A 25,450-nucleotide genomic window follows, 5' to 3' on the forward strand; every position below is an offset into this window, starting at 1 on the left:
CAATGACAGAAACAACCTCAGTTCTCCAACCAAGTAACAAATGACACGTAATATGATTTGATTGAACAGTTTAAGTTAAAATGTCACATTAGCGACAACCTATGTTTCTCTGAATGAATGCATTAGGAAATTGTCACAAAGGATCTGCCTTAGAACACAGCACCACAAATGGAAATCACCACAAATGGAAATCACCCAGGACACTGCCATTGTTATTGCTAATCCCAGGCATTAGCTTCTTGACTTTGATGTGTGTTTGAGCTCTTCAGCTTATTAGCTTCCAATGCCTACAAGTGCTCAAACATTCCTAACATCAGCTTTTCATGGAAATCTCCCTGGTGTGTGCAGTCACTGGAGCATGGATCACTCATCACTGGAGCAGGTAGTAGGGTTGCCAGGGCTAATGGTGATCCACACTGACCCAGCTGGTACATCAGGACAGCACAAGGTTGTGAGATCCAGTAGCATGACTGTGGCAGCTGCATTTGCTCCACTGTGGGGGCCAAAGCCCTTGATCTGAGTCTCCTCTTTCATCAGACGTGGGCTAGCACAGAGTTTTGCCTACATCGGAACCACATGTTCCTGCTGAGCTGCATTTTTATTAGCAACCAAAATTACTAGTTGTTTGTGTTATTGCCTTTGAACTTTGTTTTAGAAGGAAGTTTGTCAGCATTTTTGGTAGGGGAGATTGAAAAAATATGTTGTCATCAAAATAAAAGTAATTAGTTCATAAGGAATGAACTAAGTATACCTTCCAAACTATACTTGACATATACATTCACCTCACTTTTGTTAACATATATATCTGAAATCAAATGTCTTATTGACTTGAAAAATAAAAATTCATCTTTGAAACCAATGCTTTTATATTTTAATGTTTCGTTTTTAATGTCATTTCTTTCTTTCATTATTTAAGAAAGCACAAATCTACAACATACTTTAATTAAAGAACTATTTTGTTAATTTTTTTCTATGTGAATCCAGGTGTAATCACCAATAGCAGAAGCCTCATTAATGAAGTTTGTTCTACAGAGGTGAACTGAACTCTGTAGGCTTCAAATTTGTCTGTGACTGTCTGTTTGGTTTCTATGAACTGAGTTATCTTCTTGTCATTTATCGGTTTCTGTGGGCAAATAGGCAAAAAAAAACCAAACAAGGAAAAAAAGCATTGTTGGGTTTTCTACCTTGTGGGTGAGAACATTCATTGAAATTGAAGCACCTTTTCCTATAGTTATTGGAATATTAAGTCTGTCTTTATAAATCTAACTACAGAAACATGATGGACATCTATAAGAACAGCAGATAACAAGATGAAGGATCAGAGGCTTAACCAATTGCTCCATGATGTCAAACTGAGAACCAGTAGAAATAATCATTTTGGCATCAGACAGGAAAAGTCAAAGGTCAGGATTTAATGTCGACACAGAAGGATTCTTCAAATAAGCCAAGAAGGTGCTTACTAAAGCATGATTATTTGTTGTGTTTAGAGCTTCAGAGAAAAGCGTGATGTGGATGGGAATGCAGTGCCTCCATGAAAAAACAGGAAGAACTGTCTTATCTGGAAATTTTTTTCCACAATCCTTTCCTTACTTGAACAAGTCCATGAACAGTAGGTGAATCGGCTTCTCCTCCTTCCTGCTCCTCTTCAGATACTAAGATTTGCATTAAAAGCATAATTTTTTACAATGAAATAAAAAACAGTGTCCTAGTTCACTGAAAGCTGGATGTGCTGTTATAACAGTATAATTTACCCATGTTTGCTACAGATCTTCATTCTGGCTTTTCAGTTAAAATAAATGAGTCAAAGAGATATGCCATTGCTTGAGGGTTAGGGGTAATGAGAAAGCAGATCTATCTCAGGTTAAAAATGGTTAGACTGTTAAGCATCAAGTCTGATACTGAAACAGTGTTGTTCAATGACAAAACTTTGCATATGCATTATTTATTCAGTTTTCCCACATTCCACAGAGTGCTTAGGATAGAGGGTGGGATTTGAGTAACTTCAGGCTGCTTTCTGCAGGACAGGATGAACTTTTAAGGCCAGAGCAGGAAAGTTTTCCTGATATTGTTGGTTGTATCTTCAGAGTTCCCTTGATTCCTTTCTCCAGTCTTACAACACAAATTAATGTGTATGTGTATATGAAAACTGTGTGAGCAGCTGGAGATTTCAGAGGTTGTCAACTCTTGGAGAAAGTCTCAAGTTCATTACTCTTCCAAAATCTATTCCCACCAGAGTCAATAAACTAAATTTGCTGTAAATGCAATAGGAACAAAACAAATGTTCAGGATAGCTCAATATCTAGTGTATTGAAAGCCAGGAGATGAAGAGGGGAGAAAATGAGAGTATAGAGACAGCAATTGGAAAGGTAAATAGAGACTGAGACTGATACAGGCAGCATTGGTCATACCATCAACCTTGTCCTCAAACTTTTTAACAATTGCAATTTGGGATTTAAAGTTTTAGATCCCTGAGAAAATCTCCTTCCTGATTTCTTAGATGTCCATGGGATGGTCATGTGGAGTACATCCTTGAGTATTTGAAAGTTTTTCATTTCTATTTGTTCTTTGTTTTTTTCTCTATATTTTTGCTTCATCTTTCTCCCCCTACTCCCCCCCCCCCACATCTTACAGCATATTTACCACATGCTGTAAACCAAGGGATGAATTTGCAGAAGGACTTGAACACCTGCTGCTTCTGTTGATGCTAGCTGGAGGGTTTAAATGCTCTGCTAATGAAGTTCCTAATAGTTTCCAAAATTATTAGAGAATGTAACAGCTTCCCGCTTGAAGTAAGCAAAGAAGTCTCCTGATCCCTTTCTGTGGTTTGCTGTGGTGTCTGTGTGAGACACCCAAGTTGGAGCTGCGGGAATCCATTGCATGAAATGAGTCATTGGGTTGAGAAATATAATAACACAGGAACTGTTTTAACAGAATAGATCAAAAATCCGTCTTATCCAGCATCTTGTCTCAATTCGGGATACTTCAGAAGAAGGTGTTAAAATCACTTAGTGCATGTGATATTATACAATGGGGGATATTTCTTCCTTACTCCATCTGGTGATCAGTTTATACCCCGAGGCTTATGGATTGAATTCACATTGTAACTATTCAATACTTTCATTTTCAGGATCCAGAAAGAGTATATTTCTAAGTGCTGCGACATCTGACTGCCAGACACAGCCAGTTTGTAGTTTCAAGCAAACTGCCTATAGAGTTTTGTTAAAACACAAAAAAGAAAAGAGTGATTGAAATCAAAATACAAGTAGGTAAACAATAAAAGCAAAACAAACACATGGACAAAAAATCCAGCCAAAAAATCAGAACTAAAAGCATGGAGAAAATTAACCTCATAATCAAAATTTTTACTAGTCTTTTCACTTATATTTGAAAAAAAAATTGCAACTACTCTAAAACATGCTTTTGTCTGAGTATTTTCAGGATTAATTTTCAATTCTTTTGAGCTGAAGCTCTGAATAACTTTCTTTTAACTAGTATTGTGACACTGTGAAGTTTATTTATGCATTTTTCCACCACTTGAAATAACAATAAAGGTTAAATGTCAGTGAAGATGTTCAACTTCTTGAGCGAAATCAGGAAATGAAAAGTTAATTTTTTTTTCATGATTCTAGGGCCAAAAATTCAGCAATCTGTTGTAGTTAAGGGTGCAACCAGCTCAAAGGTCTTCCTTCCTTTGTTCTTTGTGGCTAAGATTTTCAAATGAGTGGAAATCACTAGACTGTGATCTAGTTCCATTCAATTCCAGCAGTAAGTGGTTCCCAGGTCCTTACACTGCTTTAGAAAAGGCTGCTCATTAGTTTATCCAGGGGGATATATTCCCAAACTGCACATCAGTCTTCATTATTACAAGTTACTGTAATACTTGTCATAAGAGTGGGCTCTAAAGCAGTGCTCCAACCCACAGGAAATTCTGACATTTTGACATCTGTTTTCCTTCTGAATTGTCACATCAATATATCAAAATCTTTGAAAATTTGACATCAAACAAACTATTCTGAAATATTTCTGTCCTGACCTTATTAAAATGTTTTAAAGTAGGTTGTATTTTAAAGGTTATTTAGCAAAATAAAGCAAGTGTTCTGATGTGATCCTCCAAGAAAGAAAAAGTTGGTAAAGTGTTATATTCCTCAGAAATTTTCAAGCTCATCTAGTCAATGCTCTTGCTGGAAAATTGCTCCTTTAGAAAAAAATAACTCCTTCCTCTTCTGTGGCTGATCACCACAGTCTTGGACTGTCAAACTATGGTGAAAGTCTGTACATTTATATTATTATTGTAATGGATGTACCTATTAAAATATAGATCACATGAAACTTGACTAATTAATCATAAATCTGAATACTCACTTCAATAATATAGACAGGACTTTATTGCCTTTGCTTAACTATTTCATAAAGCAGCAATGCTGCTGATATCTAGTGTGGTTTGAAAATATTCTATATTCATCTGAGTTGTTGAAATGTTAGTCCAAATTCCACTGAAAAAGAAACTATGCTGAAACATAAAGCCTTTCAGCTAGCTGGTTGCAGAAGGATTTTCCAGGATTTTTCTTCAAGTGTCACGTGAAAATTTATTTTTAAGACTTCTGCATGGTGTTATCCATTTGCCTCATCCCAGTACAGCCCCCATGACATCACTAGAAATGAGGAAAATATGAAAAGATGAGTTTTGCCCTCAAGCCCTACAGTTAGGTTTTAATCAACATGTAAAAAGTGTATGTGGTCCCACTGCAATGAAAAAGGAGTTACATAAATGGGAAAACTTTGCCCTTACAGCACAAAGTATCACAAAGGTGAGTGTTAAAGGAGGCAAGATATTCAGGAGCAATCAGCACAGGGCTAACACAACTTCTGCTGAAAGCAAAACAAACAGGTTTGGCCATAATCTCTTGTGCCCTGTCCTAATAGCAAAGTGTCAAAATTGAAAAACATGGTCTGAGTGTCTCCACATTTCCCTTACTCAGAGTTTATCTTTACATTCTAACAGTAATTTAGAACAAGCCTTCTAAAATTGCAGAGTATTTTCTTGAAGGGGAATAAGTTACAGATGATGTGTTACATACTAGAGAGTATTCCCACGTGGGGTTAAATGATACTCTCCATGGCACCCACTTATGCCATTTGCAGTTGGTCTTATCTTGAAAATGCAGATTGCTTGCATTCCTTGTCATTCAAGTCTGGGCAAAGCTGCACATGATAGAGAGGGCACGTTTGATTTATGTCTGAGATACTCTTTTATACTCTGTTACTCACACATTTTAATAGCATATCACTGCATAAGCACATGTGTTGGAGGATGGAACTCATTTACTACACAGTCCAAAGGGGAAGCATCGGGTTTTTTGGGTTGATATTTAGTACCTGAACAATGTAAAATCTTGTGCCAAAGCCAAGGATCTGGAATGACTGTCAGCTAGTGTCATCTTTGCTCTGGCTTTGAGTTCCTTTCTGTAATTAGATATTTTTTGTGCAGGGTACACTTGATACTCCAAACATATCAGCTCTATTAAATTAAATACAATCCAGGAGAGAAGGCAGAGAGCCTAGATATTGTGGCCAGCTTTGAAATCAGACTTTTAGCTAAAAGTCTTCATATTCTGAATTTTTTTTTATAATTATTTTTATTTTTTATTTGAGAGTGTGTAAAAAATAGCTGACATATTCCTGGGGACTGCTGAGTCAGTTGGAATGTTACTGAATTACGTTCTTCAGTCTAATTAATTAGATGTGTATTAATGGCACTGTAAGATCTTCAAAGACTGACTTCCAGCTAAGAATAGTTTATTGCTGTATCTCCTGACTCAGCTAAAAGACAGTTCCTGGTTTGAGACTCAGAGTAAGACGTTCAAATACACATTTTAAATTAATTCAGTTAAGAGTCTATTATTTTCCTGTGTTTCTAAACTTGCAAGATGGGAGCTTTACATTATAAATCTAAAGGTAGATCAAATTTAATCCCTTTGCCGTCTCAGTGTCAGTCTTTAAGTTCTTACAAGCCTACCCAGCTTGAGGCTGAATGTTTAAACCCACAACTTAAATATTTTTAGTAGTATTCTGCCCATAGTATACCTTTATTGGGTATATATGTACTCTATCATGGAGTCAATTTATTTCAAAAAAAAAAAAAAAGAAAGCTCAAACATTTCTGGAGAAGACACTTTATGCTTAAGATGAGTTATGGACTTACAAAAATTATAAACCACTGTTGTATCCATTTGCTTTTCCAAACTTCTCTGTGCACAGCAAAGCTTCAGGTGTATATATATCTTCTAACTGAACTAGCAGCTAGAAATAATCAGGGAACAGAGGCAGAGAAAAATTCACAACAATTCCAGTTGTGAATCAAAGACAAAAGCAAGGCTAGTAAAGTGTTAGAGATAAAATCCATGAAATCAAGAGAGTTTACACCACTTCAAAATCTGACCCTTAATCTATTTTATTAAACAGTGCACAGTTTGCTGCCATTGGTCCCACATTACAATTAAATTTTTCTACCTGTCTAATTTGCTATTATGATAAATTCCTAGTCCTACTGTTATTGCCATTAACTCTTTACTAAGCATAAATTGACTTTAAGTGAACTCCAGGAAAGGATTTCTGAAACTCAATTTTAGTTTAATGAAGTGGTATTTAATTAATTTGTTTTCCTGAGTTATTCCAGTTTATCAAATAATTTGACTGTATCTACCTATTTATCTATCTGTCTGGCTATCTATCTATCTGTTTATCTATCTATCTATCTACCTGGCTATCTAATCTACATGAGGGTTCATTATGCGCTGCTTAGTCTTTTTATTTCTGAAATAAATAAATAAGAAAGAAGAGGAAGAAAAAGAGAGAAAGTGCCAAAACACTGCACTGGCCATTCAGGCTTCCTACTAGATTATTTGACAGTAAATATACAAACTAAGTTGCTTCATTCTTTAAAAATCTATGGAAAAAAAGATATTATAACTGGCCACAATAGTTATAAAATTCTTTTGTAAATACATGGGGAATGTAGGAAAAGAGAATAGGAAAGGTGAGAGAGAACAGCAGAGAAAGACTGAGACACAGTTCTTACTTTTTAATAAGCCTCACAAATCACATAATATCCTTTAAACAATGGTCACACCTCGGACTCCCGTGGAGCCCCCCCTCACCACTGATATTGCGAATGTGACACCTCTTACCCCTTTATTAACTTCGCCATTTTATGATCTGTTAGCCATAGATGCACAATTGCTTCACAGGCCGTAACCACACCACCTGCCTTAGCATCTTCAAAACAAGGTACCCCAGTGCACAACAGGGCACATGCTACCTGGCAGCGGGGATCCCATTATCCTGGTGGAACAGCCAGAGGAACAGCGACAGCCACAGCTGCTCATATGGTGCACACTTGTGGTTGGCTGGCGTGGGGCTTGGCTGGGGAGCGAGAAACTCTCAGGTTCAAACAGTTGCAAATTATTTAAAGGGAATAGGGGTGTGAATTTGTTACGTGATCATATAATGGAAGAGCCCCTCATGATACAAATCTACAAGCCACAGGGTTGGGGTTGTGAATACTAAGCCTGAATCCCTGTTCTTTCATGGAGCAGTACCGTAGCTTTTGGCTCAGTAAAAATAAACTGTAAAAGTTCAAATGACTTCTCTTATTTAAAGCTTGGGCGAGATAGCTTTGGTGTCCTGAATATTTGAATCAGCAACCAGTCCTGTAAAGGAATATGTTCTAGCTTTGAATGCCTCTGTCCCACTTGTCCTTCAAAAAATGCAGCCATTGCTAGGATGCTGAATGAATATTCTCACTAGAAGACAAGCTATAGGAAATAGCTCCTTGGCAGCCTTGTATTGGAAAGAACTTGTCTGCTGCCCTTTCATTTATTTTTTTGCTTAGCATAGGTAACCAGTGAAATAGCATTATGGTTCTTCTTATACAGGATCATTTTAATTAATGTTATGAACATGAGGAACACTTCTCTCCGTTCTCCTTTTTCCAGACACGAGTATTGACCAAAGGCCGGAGAGTGGGGGCAGAAAAACTGAACAAGATCCACCAGTGGGGCTTGTGTTGTGCAAAAATGCAAGCCCACTGCTCCAACCATGGTTGGCAATGGTGTAACTGGTGAGATAGGCCTGTGTTAATGCTTGAAGCAGAAGAAAGCTGGGCTCTGATCTCACCACCTCTGCATATCCCTGAGAAGTCAGGGTCTGAGAGCAGGAATTGGTACTCCTGCTAGTAATGCAGCCTGCACCAGGAACAACAGCCTGAAGACAGAGAAGTGACCTTGTATCACTCTTCATCTGGAATGAGAGGCAGCCTGGCACCGACCTTGCAATCCGAGAGCTTGTTTGCTCCATGCAAGTGTTCCAGCAATTTCGCTCATAAGCAGCTGTGTGTTTCCTGCTCTCAGCACGGATCCTTCCTCAGCTGCCCCTACTCTGTGTAGAATGCCCAATGCTAAATTGGATCATGAAGAATTTTTTGAGTCACTATTTTCTTGTGCATGAAATTAGGATGATTTTTCATAGAATCACAGTTTAATTGATGATATTTCCCGGTTTAGAACTTGTGAAGAAAGACAAACCAAAGTTTTGCAGCAGTGATGTTTTGAATGGCTTTCAGTGGAAACACTACTGCCCTGTAACCAAACCAACAGAATAGTTCATTTAGCTTCTGTCTTTTGGGGAGTCACTTACCTGACTTTAATTACTAAAACACACCGAATAAAATCCTGATCTTTCCTAAAACTGTTAGCAGCACTCCCTTGGACTCCTCCAGGGCTAGGATTCCACCTTCTCCCTCACATTCTTGCTTTGGCCTCCAAGCTTTGTAGCTGAGAAATTCATAACTGAATCGCTCATCTCAGCCCAGAGGGCATGGCTGTTGACCCCACTTTTACGCACCTGGTGTGGAATACGAGGACATTTCAGGAAATTTCATCTGCTAGGAGGTGCTTTCTGCCACACTATCTATCACCTTAACAACTGCAAGGGAGTAAGTACATAATGTGCTTGACGTTAGCACCTGTTTTTATAACTCTCCAGTTAAATACCAGAGGCCAAGACTACTGGGTTTTATTCAAAATACTACTTACCTTTAAACCAGATTGTTTCCCAGAAAATGCTGGAGAAGGAAATTTTTTTCCCAAAGAGAGTCAGCCTCTTTAATCTACTGGGGTGATTGCTTGTGAAAAATCACTGATTGCACCTCGAAGTTGAAATTAGCCATGTTTAAATGTCACTGATTGGAATACCTGATTCTCTAAACCTAAATGAAAGAAAGATTGACAAAATATCCTAATCAGGAAAGCAGAGTATAAAATTAACTTACTATTATAATGTACTTTATGAATTATACAAAGGATGATTAATTCAATTCTAAACCAAATCAGTAGTGACAGGCAGTGGATTTTATAGTTCTTACTCTAGTCTACTTAAAAGTCAATGGCAATGACTTTGGTAAAATCCCTCCCCAGTTCATCATATTAAGATATCCAAACCGGCAAATAACTAAAGGGGAAAAAACCCAGAAATCAACTCCATTTGCACCAAGAAGAGAAGGCAGCATCTTCATCTCACAGAAGTCGAGCAAGGATGGATGTCTAGTGGCTCCTGGACCTATAAGCAGAAAGAGGAGTTATGAGCATATGGTTCAATTCTTTATGTGGCACAAGTTACATAACTTTACTTACTAATTCCCTGCAAAGTCCACCATGTCCAACCTAAGCCCATATTTTTCTCATCGTACTTTATATTTACAGTTCTGGTAACTTTATCACAATTCTAGGGAAATTTTTCCAGTGACAAATAACCTTAGTATTTGCACTGTATTCTAGTGTCTGGTCTTTGTATTATGGCATACATGTACTTGCCCTATAAATAAAATATCTTTTTCTTAACTTAAGGCTTTGATTGCATTAATAGTTACAGGTCATAGTAATACATAGGTGTTCCAATTATTGAATTGGATAGGCCTTACATTCCATTTTTCAGTATGAAATTGTACTGAAACTTCATAACTCTATAACTGTCCTGTAAGTAGAAGTTAGATACATCTATGTTAATGAGATTGTCTATGGGCTAGGTCTTTCCTGTTATTAAATAACAGAAATATAGTAAAGTTAGCTTACTGACATATTTTCATCTTTAAAAAAATTAAATTTTACATTATCCTTTGTATATCTATCATTTACATATGATAAGCAGAAAAAGAGAAGATAAAAATCTAACTTATTCCTTACCAAAATTCCTTGGTGTGAGGACACTAACCCCAGGATTTTTGCAGTCAAAATGCACCTTGCCCCCATTGACAAATGCCTCTAAATTCACAGCCATGAATTCACAACCTGTCATATATGATTTTTTCAGATTTTTCTTTCTTATTTTTCAAGTCAAATACAATACTAAGAAGCCACCATACCTACACAGGTGAAAAGAAACCCATAATTTTGGTGTGTATTGCTCATAGATGAAAAAAACTAACATAAGATGACCACCTGCTTTGTCTGACCTGGTATACCCAGTCTCGCAATTAAAATATCTCACAGAATTAAACTGTCAAGGGGTTCAGCAGCAAGAGTAAGATTTGGTGCCTCTTCATTACATCACATATTTTTTAAGATGACTATTGACTTAAATACAGGTGTTTGTGGTTATCAATCACCTTGGAAAATAAACCTCCAGGCCAGTTTTCACTGGTTTGTTGATGGGGAGAACACGTCTGCCTGCGGCCACCGGTTAACAAGCACGTGTAATACAGGAAGAAACAGTTGCTATTGTCTATGTTGGAGCATTAAAATTACAAGTTTTGCACTGTTGGAAGGGTTTATGGGCAGAGGAGAGAGATTCAGCAAATTATTTCTCAGAGAAAACACTTTATAGGGAAACTGTTTTTAATATTTCCGTGTGTTTTCTAAGGTTCTTTATTTTGTGTCTTAGGGAGCTGTAATAAGCTCTAGAAAGTTTAACAGTACTTTAGATGTGGAACAATATTGGAGAGAATAGCAAGCCGGTACCTGAGACAGGGAAACTTGATTTCTGCTTCTGGTCAGAGAGTAGGGACCAAAGTGCAGGTCTCCACTTTGCCCAATGACTGTCCAGTCACTCTTTTTCACTGGATCATGAGTCTTTTTCTAAGGAGTGGAACAAAGTAAACATTTTCACCTGAAACACAGTTCCACAGTTCTTCCCTGGGGCACTGAGAGGTGTGGATTTGAAAGTAATACCTTTTAAGTGAAAATTAGTTTGAACCCAGATTTTCTGATTTCTCTGGATGGGGAGATAAGGTATAGAAGAGATTACATTGTGCTTTTGGAAACTGACAACTTGGATATCCAGTCCGAGGAGACAAACCTAACTCCAAACTCAAGCTGAACATTTTAATGAACTTCATTGTGAACATGGAATCTGAGCCTCCTTAGGCAGCTCTGGTGGTCTCTTTCTAAATATCTCTTGCTGTCTGTTTTGGTTGGTGATCTAAGGTGGCTTCTGCACCTCACCTCAAGAAGGACTTTATATCATATAAACTCAAATACCTAACCAAAGTCTTACCACACACTGCACTGCGGGCAGGCACAACTTAAGTATTGCACCAATAAATGCAGTGATCTAAAGTTAAGCATTGTATCAGCACATGCAGAAATCCATAAGTTCCTTTGCAGGTTCAGGTTTTAATTTCTGAAACTGGTTATCTAGAGGTCTTCCCATTATCAGTGAAGGTGGACAGTCAGCTCCAGGGGAGAGTGACCTCATTCCAGAATAGCTCTACTATGTCAGAGTCACTTCCTCAAGGAAATTCTTCCTATTTGAACTAAACTTCTTCTTTCTGTTAATGTTTTTTTGATTTTTTTTGGGGGGGGAGTTTATTATTATCATATTTTTATTATTATTATTTTATTTTTTATTTAAGATTTCCCCTAGAAGGAAAAATCTATTTCTGTTGACTATAGCAATATAAGTAATCAGTTTAGACTAAATACCTAACTTTCAATTGGTGGAACCAGTTAACTGAATCCTTCATGACTTTGCCATCTGTGAAATTACAACTGTTCTCTGCCTCACCAGGAGGTTGTAAGGCTAAATACATTGAAGATTTAGAACCGTTCAAAAACTGAGGTTGTGTATGATCTGTGAACACAGAAGTCAGCAGGAATTTTGCTGCCGACTTCATTTGTGCCAGGATTTAACCTGAATGATTTAACTTATATTTGGAGGAAGCTTTTTTATGTTCTGGTATTCACAGAACAGGCTAAAAAGTCAGTATTTGATGGCTTTCAGAAAACCAGGCTTTCATATTATGAACTGCTTACTAAAGACAATAATAGAACTCTGAATAACAAAGAAGGCTTAAATAACCCCTTGACCATATCACCTGTATTACATTTTATAACATTTCTAAGTATGATCACTTTTGCAGATGCTGGTTGTATGGCTCTTACAGGGGGACTTCAGCTATTTAGAGATGCATGGATGTATATAGCCTATTGTTTCCCTGAATGTCAGCTACTGAGCCACTGGGCACACACAACTAGAGCAGGAATGTTTTGCCATTATACAGGAGTGTGATAAATTCACAGAAGAGTTTTGGTCTCAATAATCTCAAAAAGTAACAGCCTTAAAACCATTCTTATATTTCCTTAGGTAGTAGACATGCAGAGCAGACCTGATTGTGTTCTGCCTAATATCATCAGATGCTGGAGGAGTTCCCAGTTCCTACATCTAGCTGCATACTCACAAGAATTCCAGCTCCATACCAGTCAGAATACACCAGTTTTTCTCCCCTACCTTGTGCCTAGGCAGGGGAATGGGGCAGTAAAACCCTTGGCGGATGCTAAAAAGTTGTTTGGCCAATGCCATATAGACATAGACTTTTGTGTCAGAGCCTATCTTCTTTTTTATTAAAAATCAAGTTTTTGCAGACAGGTCACATTGGGTAATGTTTACTGATGGCTGCTGATCACTTCTCAAGGAAGATTTTGGTCATTCTTTCTCTAAAATGTTTGGAGAACTTGAAAACATCAGTATATAAAAAGATAGGGCATATTAAAGTACCTTCTTATGTAGGTTTTGGTATGCATTCAGTGGTAAAACCAGACTCTGCCAAGCATTAAAAATATCCTGACCAGGGAGTTCTTTCCATGGTTACTATAGTGTTTGTTCACTTGAAGGATGGCATCTTAGCAAGAATACGTGTAGTACCTTGCAAGGTGTCTAGAGGTAGCTTAAATGTTAATCATGTACTTTAGCTGACAGAATTTAAATTGTCTGGTGAAATAGTATAGTAATAGTACCTTAAGAAATGATCAAAGAAGCAAAATTATCCTTTTACCTCAATACATTTCCCAAAAGACCTTGTGAGATAATAAGACTTGACTTGCATGAAAAGGCAAAGAAATGTTTATGTTTTTCCAAATATAGAGAAATTACTTGTTTCCTTACAAAGGTCAGCAGAACTCAAGGAATTTAAAAGGGAATCTCTTCTCCTTTTGGAGTTTCCCCCCCACCAAAAAAAAATTCCTAGCTATAAGCTGCAGTTTGTCAGCTCTGACCTCCAAGCTTTTGAACATCATGTGTTTTGAAGCCCTTACAATCCCCAACGAAAGCCTGACAAAGAGAGAAGTGTGGGTTGCTACAGAAAAAAAAAAGACCACATGCTATCTCTGTGAGTGAGAAGGTAACCCGTAAATCACACACTGGAGTAACCCCAAATTTCAGCTGCTTATGGGTTAGCAGAACAGAATAACACTGACGTTTAAGAGAGAATAACACTGAGCTTTAGAGAGAAACCTTCGGTGCTCGAGTGGATGTGGAAATAGCACAAGTTTAAGGGCTGGAAAGTTTTTATCTTTAACCTCTTGTTTACTCTTGCAGTAAGTCCAAATTTTATCCAAGCTGAAAGATGAGCTTGCTGTAATAATTGTTGCTGTAAATAAATACATAGTTGTTGGAGGGTGATGGTCGGTATCACCATGGTATCACCATGATAGAATTCTCACACCTATTTGCTTGGAGTATCTGTAAGTTCTTTGTTCCAGAGTAAATTAAAGCAAACATTTCTGTAATTGCCTACGCCTGCAATATGAAAACCTCTATTGCACTGTATGCTTCTTTGTAGAACATTTCCCTTTTCCAGACATATTAAATGTATGCAATTTAGAACCAGGGAACATTCTCAGAGTTATGTGCAAACCTTAGTTACATCTCCACACTGCTTTATAGAATGCAGGAATATATTCTGAAATGTCTAAGGCTTATGATGTTTTGTAAACTGAAAAATTCTTTTTTAATGTGGTGAGGTTAGGGTAGTTGAATTTTTATGCTAACATCTGTCAGTGACATGAGTCTAGGCTGTCTGGTAGCCATCCATTATGCATACATGTTGGTAATAATAAAAAATGATCTGTGTGTTTGGTCCAGGAATGAAAAAACATATGGAGTCTGTGGGTTTAAACTTTGGCGTTATATATTCCGGAAAAAAAAAACCAATTCAAAGATTCATGAAAATTCTCTAACATTTCCAATGTTTCTGAGGGCGAGCATCATTTTTGTTAAAATTAAAAAACAAACATAAAATATTGGACTTGAAAAACTATTTTACATAGTGTTTTAATAATTTCAGTGTCATATTCCAAGAAAACATTATATATATATATGACTATATATATATGATAATTTATATACATACATAATGATTTTGGACTATAAACCAGGTTCAAATAGTAACGAATATTCTCTCCCACTAATTGAAAAGAAATGGAGTCACAATAGGTAGATCAGGGTAAAAGAGTTGTACAATAGCTCAACAAAGAGGAATAAGAACCTTTCTTAGCAGAAAAGTGATTTAAAAGCTGTCTGGTTCACATCAAAATGTCTTCCCCAAAACAGATTCATTCTACTTTCTAAATTAAACAGAACTAAAGGGTTTAGGATTTTTTCTTTTTTTTTTTTTTCCTTTTTTTTCTTTTTACAATGTCCAAGCTACTCACATAGAATGTTTTACAATGGTGATCAAATCTGATGCCCAGAAAAAGCTGTGGGAATTGAGGCCCATGAAATCTTGTTTCAGCTGCTTTTATATTTGCTGTCGGAGATGGATATCATTCTCAAAAGGAGAAGGGCGTTACTTTGGCTCCTAGTGTATTGCTGATCCCTCCCTTGTGTGCTTGCCTTAGGAGAAGTAGGAATAATCATATGGCTTAGCTCTCAACCAGTGATCAGTAAAACTCTTTATTGGTCATCACTCAATAGTCAGTAACAGTGCAGTTTGGGAGCTAAAACCAGTGAAACCAGGAAAGAGTTTCCCAAGCTGGAACAAAAAAGGGTAGTTATCAGCCTCAAGACCCTTATAATTGTGCTTTTTAATAATTAAATAGGTTGTTGGAACTTTCAGTCACTATCCCCTAGCACTTTACTCGGACTCCAGATGATGGATGCCAAGGTAATAATTCAAGTTTCAAGGGAGGAACAAGACATTTAGCTGGTAACAGACGTATCTGCTAAGGACAGCTCAGGTGTTCACCAGCAACTAACAACCAGCACTTGAAATTGGGGAAGAGAACAAATACCTAAAAGCAAGGAATGCAAGAGCTCTTTGCATTATTTAGGGCTTGTGACGCATGCTGAGTACTTTTTTCTTCAAAAAGTAGGGCATTGAAATCATGAGGGCTGTTACTAGAGCATAGTACTACTTCTTGTCAAGAATAGTCTGATTCATATGGTTGAATTTTTGATGGCTTACAATAAAAAGAAATGATTCAAGTCCTCTGATCATTTTATTTTAAATCCCTATATACCATAAAGAGAATTAGCAACCTTTTTATATTCAATTAAATATTTTAGTGTGTTTATTTTTGCTTACAGTGATGTTCCTCTTTTACACTGTCTGAATGTAACTTTTGCTTAGTTTTCTTTTTTGAATTGACATGAGACAGCTTTTTTAATTCTCAGCAAAAAGCTCTAAAACTGTTTTGAAAGTAATTTTCTGAAAGTGTGGAAATAGAGTGCAAGGAGCTGTGATTGCACTACTTCAGAATCCATCACACATAATCTGCTGACAGAAACTCCAAAGGAAGGTTGTGCTGTAGAAATGCAATAGTTAACCAGCTATGAGGGTATGGTTTTTTCTAGCAAATTCACTGAGAACTACATCTTCAAACTCGGGAATGTTTACGTTTTAAAAAAGCACTGTGGTCACTGTCAACAAAACTTACAGCAAGAGTCACCATGTGAACCAGCACAAAGGAAGCAGCCAGATAACCCTGAAATACGCTGCCTAGCCCAGATGGGTGGTCTTGTAGGCTGTCACTTGATTTGCCCTTTCTGTTTACATCATTGGTTATTTTTTTCCATTAAAGAAGATCTTCAGATGCAGGGCTGATTGGTGTGTTTTCTTAGTTTCATGTCCATTCATCATGTTCTAAATATTGATTCTGCAGCCAGAGTCCTGTGTCACTGAAATGCTGGTTACTCATAGAATCAATAAAGGATATTCTTGTTACTAGGCTGAGAGGATCTCAATGTCTGTGATAAGCTTTTTATTTTCACTGCTATGGCCATCACTGTATGAGATAAGTTTTCATGTGAAGGACCTAATTTTTAAGCTACCTGCACACTCAGAGTGAATATGTTATGTACAGAGTTGAGTGAGAAACACCTTTTGTGTCCCTTAATCTGGGAAATCTCTTTCATCTGCTTCATGCTACTGCAGATTTTATGGAGGCTTTAGGGAACAAAGGCACTACAGCTTGCATCCTACAATGGACAGCAACCTAGAACAACACACACACACAACACACACACATTCACTCATCCAGTATTACATTTGGAAGAGATTGTTTCCAGCTTGGACTCCCAAATTTTTCCATTGCGGCACAGTAAATACTCCATTTACTATATGTGCATTCACTGTCTAATAAGATAAAATACAAGCTGAAGGTCTGAATGGGTCTTGGATATACTTACAGAATAAACACTGAACCATATGTATACAAAAGCAAAACTTCACTGTACTGGAAGAGAAAACAGGCAAGGAAAATATGACAAATCTGCATTTCAATTTTGTGATGCTTTGCATTGGATGTTTACTGGTAAACTATATTTCACTTAAAATTGGGAGACCAGTGCAGATAAATGAAAAGATATAGTTTTACCTCTCAAAAAATTATTCATACTGAGAAGCTGAGAGATTTGGTTATGTTAAACTGTAACATAAATAACAACAAGAGCCTACTTTGTAGTTACTTCAAGGCTCATCTTTTACCATTTTCAACTGAAAAATCTAGCTATTGATTGAGGTACTGACTCACTGAAGTACCAGGGCGTGGAGGGGGCCAGTTAACCATGCTTGGCTTGTCAAGTGCAAAGATGTCACTTATCAGAGAGAGAAGGGAGGGAGTAGAAATTTTCAAACTGGTTTTAACAGTTAAAATTTATTTTTGTGTGTGAAAAGCCAATTCTTTTTATTAAAAAAAGTTTGAAAACTTTTCAGCCAGTGCTCAACACCTTTTTTCCTCATGGCAAAATTTCTCATTAAATGAAAAATCATTCCATGTTAAAAGATTTTCCTTTTGAAGATACCATATATATTTGATAAAAATTATCTTTCTTGGTATGCATAAATATATATAAAAAAGCAACTTAGCATTTTCAGAGATTTTTTTAAATCAGTTTTCTGAAAGTAAAAAGTTAGAGGTCCGTATGAGGGCATGTGATACCTAATAAAGGCCTTCTACCAAGGTTTAGAAAAATGTAGAAAGAAAGGACATAGACAAGCTTTTTGTAAGAGTTCAAATGTTGGACTGAAGCCTTAGTTTGTGTGTTTTGTCTGAATCAGTTCACTTGTCACTAACTCATTTCCTTATAGTGAACAAATGAATACATTTGCTTTTGAGTACTGGTATGGTCAATATGTGATCATTCTTGTTGATAAATGGACTCTTAAAACTGAAGTGAAAAAGTTATAAGTAAGAGCTGAGTGTTTAAGAATTCAAATAAATAATTTGTCAGGAAACTGTAACCATCTGTCAGTTCCTTGCACTGTTAGGCTTTTCCCTTCTTTTTTTCCCAGGCCACTAGAGAAGATGACTAAAATGCCAAAACCAAATAAAGACCATACCTTTCAGGCTTTTGATCAAAAGAAGTGAGAAGATGATCAGTCTCATAAAGGAAAAAAAAAAAAAATTGAGATCATAAAAGGATTACTTAGATTGTCAAAATGAATCACAGCTTTACATTGTAAAATAAAAGCCAAAAGTACATTCCTGAGTTATTCTATGTTGACATACCATTTCAGATGGCATGAAACTTATTTTCCATCTCTATTTCACAACCAGCTCTGAAAGAACTAAGGCCAACATGGAACCAAGGCATTTGATATGAAACAGCTATTTGAAAATACTGGCATCTCATTAAATACTGGCATCTCACACTTTCCAAGGTGTAGAATTACATGAGAAACCAGTCAGACTCTGCCTCCTTTAGAATTTGGATGCCATATCTTACTTGGAAACTACATGCTCTACTGACAGGTAGAGGCTGTTTCTCTACCTTCATAGAATCATTGAAGCATCAAGGTGGAAAAGACCTCTAAGACCGAGTGCAACGATTAACACAGCACCCCCTAGTCCAGCACTAAACCACCTACTACATCTACATGTTTTTTGAACACCTCCAGGGATGGTGATTCCATCCCTTCTCTGGGCAGTCTATTCCAATGCCTGACCACCCTTTCTGTGAAGAAACTTTTCCTAACATCCATCCTAAACCTCCTCTGGTGCCACCCAAGGCAATTCCTTCTTGTTCTTATCACTTGTTGTCTAAGAGAAGAGACTTATCCCTTTTTTACTCACAGGAATGGTGAAGACAATCCATGATGTAAACAGTCAGTGTAGACCAAGTCAGCTTTATCAGTGTTACAGTGTGAAGATTCAGAGAACAAGGGATCAGTCTTCTTGCCTGAAGGCCATTCATGCATCTAAGGAAAAGGCTGCTAATGGCATTGAATCTCTGCTACAATTAGAAGTTTCTTGAATTAAAGTCATGGTTGGTTTATTATTTCTTTTCTTTCATGGCTTGCTCTTTTTTTTCCGGTCAGATCCACAGAATACCTGTATGTTGGATATTTCTCCAGTTAAAAAATATCAGAGTTGCCAGACAAGACAGTAATTACAGACTTTGTGTGGTCTCTTGTGCTTGGCACGTACTCAGACTCCCTAAAGACATGAAGCTGCTATTTGTAATACTGCAGACCTCTAGTACTCTACAATCTTTAACATCCTCAGTGTAAGCATGAAATGTTCTTTGATTTTCAGCATTTTGAAATCTTTTTAGCAGTGAAATAAAGACTTTTACAGTCATTTTTCAAGGTATAGAAAATTGTGTTGCCTAGTTTTTGAGTCTTTGATGTTTGCTTCTCATCAGTAAGGAAGGACAATTATCTCTTCCTCCTTTTGTTCTTTTTTCTTCTAAGTGAAAAGTGAGTTTCTTGAATAATTCTCAGTTTTAGGATCAGCTGTATTGACCAACCAACAGTTATAACAAAAAATGAAGTAAAAACATGAGAACTGGCAAGACTGTTTCCCCTAATGCAACAAATTTGCATTAAGAAATCAAACAAAACTTTAATTTTCTAAAATCTCTTCTTTGCTATGAACAACTTCAGTATGCTAATGTAAATTATGTACAGGACTTCCTTCTGATCCATCTGTTAGAATATCTTGAGCACATTCTTAATGTTCATTAGGAAGCCATAAATAGAAAGAATAGCCCAGAGCCAGCTATTTGGCTTAGAACACTTTTAGTAAAATATTTATTCTAATTGTCTCCTCTAGCTTGTTGAAGTGATATAGGTGTTTGAAGATATAGGTATACTGTATTGTGGAACCTCTGCCAGTTACACCATTAAGATCTTCAAAAGCACGCTCTAGGATAATGCATGGCTCAAGGAAGAGTCTAACTAACATGGACAAAATTTTTAAGTTGGCATCTTGTCCATGATTTTACTTGAAAGTATTTCAATGTTAAGGCAAGAGGCTTGCTTTATCCTCTCTGAACTTTAGGGCATCACATCAGAGAAAATCACCCCATGCCTATTTAATTTGCATTCTAGTTCTGAGATCATTGTATATGGGCACCTTTTGATCCTATAAATAATGACTTCACTTTTAAATGTGCCATTTCCAAACATTGACACAACCATTATTTTTCATGATCTGCTATTGTGATGAAATATTGTCCAGTGCTGGCCTAGGTCCCATGGATAGGAAAATATTATAAATTTCTAGTCCTCTTAAAAAAATAAATATAGGAAAAAAGAGAAATACTTTGTGGAAATCTATGTGGAATAAGTCCAAATTCTTATACCAGGCAATACATAAACAGTTTCAAATACAGCAAAATATGAAATACAAAACATTTTATGATATAGTATCTCTCAGGTACTTACCTTACATAGAAGGTTATGTAATTCCCTTGAAAGTATATTGGTTGTCCTGCAGAGAATATGTCTCAGAAACATTTATGGATTTGAAGGAAAAAAAATATATACCTAGAAAATAATTGTATTGACTGATACACAATTTTTTTTTATTCTTCCTCAAGCTTGACATGCAATATAAGGAAAATTAGGAAAATAATGTTACTGTTCTTGGGTTTTTCCTCTTAAGAGCCCTGACTTGCCCATGATGGTGGCTGCATGAGCACCTCAGTATTCCATTCAGCAGGCAGGTGTGGAGCACTGGCTGACCCTGAGATCCAACCAAGCTCTCCTGTCCTCACAGGGTGGAAAATGAATACAGTGTCCTGGCCATGTTTAATGACTGCAGTGTGCAGTCTCTAACTTTTCAACATTTTAATAAAATGTCATATCCTTTTTCTGATCTATATTTTTTTTTTACTTTTTTAGTAAGACACAGATTAGATGTTTGTATTGCTTTGCAAAGTGCCTTTTGGGATCTTTATTAAATGTTGCTGCTAAAATTTTACATATTACTAGAACTTGGTGTAAAATCAGTTCAGGAACAAGTTAAATACAGTAGATTTTCTTTGTATTATGATTATTGAAAAAGAGTATCAAAGATATTCACTGAACTATTGAAAAAAACTTTGCAAACCAAGTTTACATACATAGGTATGTGCTAGCAAATTCTGAGTTATGCATCCTTTTTATTACTGGAAGTAAGAAAGGAAGGAAGAAAAGAGGGAAGGAAGAAGGGAATACTTGGGAGAAATAATTTTTCATGAACTTCCTAGTCCTATCTGGAGAACTGACTCATGATGAAGTCGATAAGAAAATGTGAGTCCTTTCTGTCAGTGCTAATGAATTCCTGAAAAAAGCAGTTTCCATCTGCATGGGCCAGTGTGCTCTCTATTCTACCAGAACACACACCTTCCACTGCTTGTGCAGAAATTATCCCCTCTTAGACTTGACTAATGCATTTCTCCACTTCCAGGAATGAAGAAATGAAGTTTCATAAACCAAGGAAGCCTCTATTTGTTTGAAGCACAACATTAGGCTGTGCTTAGCAACGCGTTGTCCTGAACACACCACCATGATTCTCTTCTCTAACCATACTGATCACAGGGGCATGTTTAGGACCTCCCTCGTGAGGTTTTGGTGTAGACATAAAAAACAATGCTTGATTTTTTCTAATAATTACAATTTTACAGACAATAAATTGAATGTAAGGTACCTGTGAATATTTTTATTCCTTTTCCAAAGTAGAGACTATAATCTCTGGAGGAAAAGAGGAAAGAAGAGACTGTGGAAATTTCCAGAGGAACATGGGAAAACTGCCTGATGATGGAAGGGACACTGTAGCAAAATATGTTGCTTTACCTCAGAGCGCTCTGCCTAGCTGCAGACACTCCTTTGGGGTTTATGTTCTTCAGCTCTCTGGAATGATTCCTAATCCCTCAGCACAAGAAATATCACCGAAACACTATTAGCAAGGACTGGGACTTCCACAAGGAAGTGGAGCTGACCAGCCAGGAGCTGGTGGATGTGACTTACTGCTGAGCCGATCTGGTCCAGGCATGAGCAGCGTGGGAGAGAAGATATGTGTGTGCAGCTCACCACCTGAGAGCATGGCTGCAGGCCTCAGCACTTTTGGAACAAAACAGTGAAATTCCCCTATTTAATTTATGGCTTGTCTGTTCTACAGGCCACACTGGAGAGGAGAATTAGCCCAAGGTAGCTGTAAAGGAACCAATTCATGCACAAGGTAGCGTGACCGCAGCAGGATACAGAGGTATGAGCTTTGTTTCTCAGAGGTGCCTGAATGACACTCCATTCTTGCTAGTTTAAAAGCTAGTTTGGGTATATCTAAATTATTTTTCAGAAAGAGCATCCTTTTTTTTTTTTATTTTCCCCCCCCTGAGTTTTTACTCAAGCAGACTAGAAAAAAAAAGAAAAGACAAATAAATTAATCAAACCATGTTCTCTAGACTGGAAAGACAGGAAATAAGAAAGAGAGATTTATTGGTTTTAATTTTTAAATCTTGGGTGGTGCTCAAAACCTACACTGATGGGACCATACTAGTAGCTAGATAGAGACAGTAAATATCAGGAAAAGCAATGATAAATCTCACTCATGTTTTTGTTGGGACAAATCCCGAGTTTATATAGCTGAATTACATGCCAAAAAAATTCAAAGTTGTATGTCCAGAAATAAGTACCTATATCCACGTGGGAATCAGTGAGAACCCTGAATTCTCAGTACCCCTGAAAATTGCTTTCACATAGATACAATTTATAGGACTACCTTCAGACATCAAGCTTTGAAAAAATTGGCCAGGATTCTTACATATTTATTGTTTCCTGGGCCAAAAAAGGGTGATGAAAGTAGCGAGCTTTTTTATTATGATTTCCATATGCATTATATTTATAAGAATATTTATGCAAGGAATGTTACAGAAATTCCATGCTTTGTTTCCTTTGTGAAAGATACCTTCCTCATAAGAAACACATTATGCTTGGTCAAATACTTCTCTCTATGGGAGGATTAGATCCACAGTACTGTGGGGTTCTCATTTATCAGAAGCACTTAATTTATCACCTGGCTTTTATTAAAAAAAAAAAAAAAGAGAGAAATCTATTCTGTTTGGACAGCCACTGTACACTGGATTTAGGAGATTAAGGTTTACTCTAGAAAAGTGTTATTGTGAGATATGATATGAATAGCATGACATCATTTCTGGCAATACAGTATCAGTGAGTGAAAGGAAAAAATATCCAACAAACAGACAGCCTTCTGATAAAGGGAAAGTATTCCATACTCTTTTCAAAATTTACTGTGTTTTAAGATTGTGTATGTTATATACCAGGCTAGAAATGAGAATAGACAAAACAGCAATAAATCCTTCTGAGGGCATTATTTGAAAATATATTGATATTTCTAACTACGGGAGAAAGAGGAATATAGGACAGATTAATGAGGAGCCAGTGGGCTTGGTTATATTTTCTTACTTACCAGAAAGCTGAGGATTTCCAACTTTTGCTTTAAATCTGTATGGATATAGTACTTTAGTTTTTAAAGAAACATCCATTATCTGTCTCATGACCAGCTGCGTGACCGTGTTCTAACTTGCATGACATCATGGGAAGACATATTTACTCAAAAATTAGTTCATTATAAGCACTGAATTTTCCCCAAAACAGGACAAACTTTTATTAAATCATTTGGGTTATTAGTCTAGATAGATTAATTTGCATTGAATAAAGGAATGTGAACTACCTATAACACAGTGTATTTAGTAACACAGGAGTTTGTTCTAGTTAACAGAATTTTGGTTTACTTATTTTTGGTTTTATTATACAATTTTTATAATGTATTTTCCCTACTTTTAAAACAATCTAGAATCACTTCAGAAATATGTATCAGGATATTACCTGGTTGATCAGTACTAAATGTCCCCCCAGGTCTGGTGTTTTAGACTCACTGGGTTCAAGATATATGAGATAGTCCCATAAGCAGTACTGTTAGCGTGTGGTCTTAAAAACAGAAACAGTGAATGTATATAAGGGAAAAAAAAAATATCTTTTTTCCTGAGCTTTTGGACAGGGCATATACAAAAATTTAAAGATCTGAGAGGAATTGGTTCTAACACTGGTGCTCAGAAGTGTAATGGGCGCACTAAGAGGTATTCTAAGCTCCAAAATCTTTAGCAGAAGGTTTAGGTATGAGACTTTACAGCTACAAACTGAAAGACAGACTGGTTCTGCCAATTTCAGAGTTTCAATGTCTTAATTACTAGATCATGTTGCCTATACCGTGCATCACAACATTGAGTTTTAGTTGTTCTGTTTCTGTTGTCATACCAGTTTTTGTTATGTCAATAGATTTCACCAGATTTAGCTTTATATGTCTTCAATGTATCCTCTAAATGAGCCTCCTTAACAGTGATACATTGTTTACCACCCTTGAGCTAAACAGCCATGTAGATGCTTATAAAGTGTAGCTATTCTTTACAAGAATGAAGTTGTAGATATACCTCCATTTTTGCACTTTAGTTGTAACTGATTAATTCTATCATTTCTATATCAAGTTATTCTCATACATCAAAAATATATGAAAGGATTTCGTGTGTCCTATGGTCTATTTATCATTGTATTCGCCCTGTATTTTAACAATCTTTGACAACTTCCTTACATTCCTAGGATTAGTTTATATATTGCTTTGCCTTATGTTAATATTTGCAATCCTTTCTGTGATGTCAATTAACTGCCAGGACATCCATCTAGACACAATGTACTCAAGTATAATAAAGAAAAGAAAAATACTTCAAGATGCTAACAAATTTTAACCATGCCCAGATATAAACCAGATGTATGAGTGATAAACACAGAGATACAAAATTGTCACCACTCTTCAGAATCACAATTTAAAATGTCTCCACCTTTGACCTGTGGTAATAAGCTTTACTAGGGCATAACAGAGATGGAAATCCAGGCTTGTGTTCTCTCTTATTGAATTTTTGAAAACTTTTCCCTCCGTTTTTCCCCCCCTTTTTTGTTTCTTTAGTAGTTGCATCTTTCACACTATCCCTAAACAAACTTAACAAGCATGGGGAAAAGAGGTGACTAAAAGAGCTGTGGTTGCCTGTTAGCAGTGCTCAATGCAAACATGTGCTTTGGGTTATGAAATGGAGAAATGGTCTCACTAACACAGAGCCTTTTTCCTTCACTCACTACTTCACAGCTGTGTTTAGTGCTGGAGAATATATGTGCTGATATAAACCAAGAGCACTCATGGGCCAAATACATTTTATCCATGCTATACAGTAACACTGCAGTTCCTGAACAGACCTCCAGCTGATTAATTTGTTTTGGAAGTTGTGTAAATAGATTGACTTTTCTTCAGGAATCTGAAGAAAACAAATATAATTTTACAAAGGATATTTTTTTTTTTCTAATCTCCCTGAAACAGTTTTACAAAAGATGAAGTCAGGCAGCATCATT

This window comes from Chiroxiphia lanceolata, chromosome 5 (assembly GCF_009829145.1).
Source record: "Chiroxiphia lanceolata isolate bChiLan1 chromosome 5, bChiLan1.pri, whole genome shotgun sequence".
Taxonomy (NCBI): Eukaryota; Metazoa; Chordata; class Aves; order Passeriformes; family Pipridae; genus Chiroxiphia; species Chiroxiphia lanceolata.